This window comes from Budorcas taxicolor, chromosome 4, assembly GCF_023091745.1.
Source record: "Budorcas taxicolor isolate Tak-1 chromosome 4, Takin1.1, whole genome shotgun sequence".
Taxonomy (NCBI): domain Eukaryota; kingdom Metazoa; phylum Chordata; class Mammalia; order Artiodactyla; family Bovidae; genus Budorcas; species Budorcas taxicolor.
Window position 1 is genome coordinate 76,385,138 of NC_068913.1, and position 3,954 is coordinate 76,389,091.

Below are 3,954 nucleotides of genomic sequence, written 5' to 3' on the forward strand. Positions count from 1 at the left end.
AGAAAGAAGGCTGAGCGCCGCTGGAAAAGACTCTTCAGAGTCCCTTGGACACTGAAGAGATCAAACCAGTCAATCCTAAAGGAAATCAACCCTGAATATTCATTGGAAGAACTGATGCTGCAGCTGAAGCTAAAGCTCCAATACAGCTTTGGCCACCTGCTACAAACAGCCGACTCACTGGAAAAGACCCTGATGCTGAGAAAGATTGAAAGTAAAAGAAGGGGACAACAGAGGATGAGGTGGTTGGATAGTATCACTGTCTCATGATTTTGAGCACACTCTGGGAGATACTGAAGGACAGGGAAGCCTGGTGTGCTACAGTCCACGGGGTCACAAAGAGGCTGACATGACGTAGTAACTGAATAACAACAGCAACAAAGCCAATTTAATCATTACATCTTGCTAACCTATACTATTCATACCAAAAATTATAAATGAAAGTATCAGAAAGTTAATATCACAGAAAATGCTGGGGTAAATTACCTCTTGAGTGACTATATTAACAGAGAGAAGTGACAAAGATTATAAAATAGCATTATAAAATACTAGACTGCTTGATTAATTTGCTCATTTTATGCTTAAAGTAATACACCACACTTGCATGTGTGCTCAGTCGTGCCTGACTCTTTTCAATCTCATGGACTGTAGCCTGCCAGACTCCTCTGTCCGTGGGATTTCCCAGGCAAAAATACTGGCGTAGACTGCCATTTCCAGGGATCAAAGCTGTATCTTGTGTCTCCTGGATTGGCAAGAGGATTCTTTACCACCAGTGCCACTTAAGTGTTTACAAAATACAACGTGGTGTTCAGGATTGGATCCTGGAACAGGAAAAGGTTATCAATGAAAAGCTAGTGGTATCAAATAAAGTGTATAGTTTGGTAATACTATAATAGTATTGTACCAAAATTTAAAAACCTCTTAATGAAAGTGAAAGAGGAGAGTGAAAAAGTTGGCTTAAAGCTCAACATTCAGAAAACTAAGATCACGGCATCCGGTCCCATCACTTCATGGCAAATAGATGGGGAAACAGTGGAAACAGTGTTAGACTTTTTTTGGGGGGGGCTCCAAAATCACTGCAGATGGTGACTGCAGCCACGAAATTAAAAGACGCTAACTCCTTGGAAGGAAAGTTATGACCAACCTAGATAGCATATTCAAAAGCAGAGACATTACTTTGCCAACTAAGGTCCGTCTAGTCAAGGTTATGGTTTTTCCAGTGGTCATGTATGGATGTGAGAGTTGGACTGTGAAGAAAGCTGAGCGCCAAAGAATTGATGCTTTTGAACTGTGGTGTTGGAGAAGACTCTTGAGAGTCCCTTGGACTGCAAGGAGATCCAACCAGCCCATTCTGAAGGAGATCAGTCCTGGGTGTTCATTGGAAGGAATGATGCTGAAGCTGAAACTCCAGTACTTTGGCCACCTCATGGGAAGAGTTGACTCATTGGAAAAGACTCTGATGCTGGGAAGGATTGGGGGTAGGAGGAGAAGGGGACGGCAGAGGATGAGATGGCTGGATGTCATCACCGACTCGATGGACGTGAGTTTGAGTGAACTCTAGGAGTTGGTGATGGACAGGGGAGCCTGGCATGCTGCAATTCATGGGGTCACAAAGATTTGGACATGACTGAGGGACTGAACTGAACTGAACTGAAAATTAGTTTCCTAGTTTTGACAAATGGTTATACAAGATGTTAACTTTAAATCAAGCTGAGTAAACAGTACACAGGAACTCTTTGGGCTATCTGTAACTTTCTTGTAAATTTAAGTTATTCTAAAACAAAATACTTATTAACTTATTAGAAGTCTAGTTTATAACATTAAAAAAAAGTCAAATTGTACCTTATGCCAAGTGGTCATTTGAGAAGATCATGCTTATTACACAAAATTCTCTAGCAGTCAAATTTAAAGGAAATCAGTCCTGAACACTCATTGGAAGGACTGATGCTGAAAGCTGAAACTCCAATACTTTGGCCATCTGATGGGAAGAACCGACTCATTGCAAAAGACCCTGATGCTGGGAAAGATTGAAGGCATGAAGGGAAGAGGATGACAGAGGATGAGATGGTTGGATGGCATCACTGACCCAATGGACAGGAGTTTGAGTAGGCTCTGGGAGTTGGTGATAAGAGAGGGAAGCCTGGTGTGCTGCAGCCCATGGAGTTGCAAAGAGTCGGACGTGACCGAGCAACTGAACTGAAACTTTTAATCTCCTGAGCAACCATGGGAAAGGCACTGTATCCACTCAATGGCAGAAGTGAGAATACTTCCAGCTAGTAATGACTTCTGCATCAGGTCTGGATAACACCCTGGGTTCATTTCAGCAGCACATTCCAAGAGAGCAATTTACATTTCATGTTTCTTCCACTATCTAGTAACCAGAGCTGTAATAAGTATTTCAGGCTCTGGTGGTGTTTTGCTCAAGAAAAATATTATGTTTTCTCGTTTGATTATAGTACCTAATGTTCCCCAGTATTTCCAGATGTTTTTATATCAATTTCTCATTTATTTTTATTTGCTGTTATCATGTTCCCATGTAAATGTTATGACAAAGAAAACAATCTGGGCTTGTGTTCACTAGTAAATAAACCTTAGAAAATAAACAGATTGGGCTCAACATAATTCTGACATTATAAGACCGAGTAAGGATAATAATCAAAAAGGACACAAACGTTATTGAGTAATCATCCAAGTAGTAACAACCTAGTTTCCTTTATTTTTTTGGCCGTGCTGCTGGGCTTGTGGGATCTTATTTCCCCCTACCGGGATTGAACCCGGGTCTTCTATAGTCAAAGCGTGCCGTTCCTCACCAGTGGACCCAGGGAATTCTCAGCCTAACATCCTGATTAATTAAATGACAATTATAGTTTTATTGATGGGGGAGTAGAGAGCGGTTCAGTAGGAGGAAAAGAATCAACACAGAGAGGGATAGTTTCTACATCGTGTCGTAAATTAGGGGTAGAAATGGGAGGATTGTCTTAAATTCAGAAAGATGGTAAGGATGGGAGAATAATCCAGAGCCGCCCAGCAGGACTGTGTATGTCAGTTCTCCGCGTGAGGGCAGAAGAAGGGGTGGCTGGGCGGACTGCGACCCCGCCGCTATGCGGGTCCTGCCCTGCCTGAGGCGCGCTTCAGACGAGTTGGATAATGACCCATAATATCTATTGGACCCCTAGAAGCTTGGAGGAGAAAATGGCAACCCACTCTAAAATTCTTGCCTGGAGAATTCCATGGACAGAGGAGACTGGAGGGCTACAGTCTATGGAGTCGAAGAGTCTGACAAGACTGAAGCACAGAACATACCTAGAAGCTACTAACAGTTGCCAGATTCCTTCCCCACAGAACGCAGTGAAATTCTTATAGAACTCAGATCCTGACCGTCGGGTCCCAAATTGTAAAATAGCTCCTGGAAGCTTTTGCTAGACATTACTCAGCTGGTCAGTGAATTAAAGTTTTTTTTTGTTTGTTTGTTTTCCCCAGTTGAGTTTGAGTTTTTCACGCGTTAGTTTTTACCGTCCGTGGGAGTTTTTTTTCCCCCACTCTGCTTCGCCAAGAGTGAAGAGACTGAGGTAACTTGCGGTTTCCAAAACATAAGAACTCCTCCAAGGCAGCCCAGGTTCTAGTGCCATCCTATTCAAAATATTCCTGAGAGAACCACTTCGCACCCGACTGTCCCCTGTCACACTGCCTCTCGACCTTTCCTCAGCGTTTTATTCAGCCTGCCGCCAAGCGCCACCTTTCACCTCCGCACGGGGTAAGGGGGTGGGGACGGGGCACTGCATTGCGCATGCGCATGTTTCCGAGCGCGCCCCCCCCGCGCGCATTACGGTATGAATGGCTGTCAGGCACGAGGGGGCGGAGGGAAAGCGTGCAAACACAAAATAGCTGCGTTGGTCGGCGGTGACGTAAAAAGGCAGCGCCGTACTTCTGTGAGTACAGCTTCCGCGGGAGGGAATA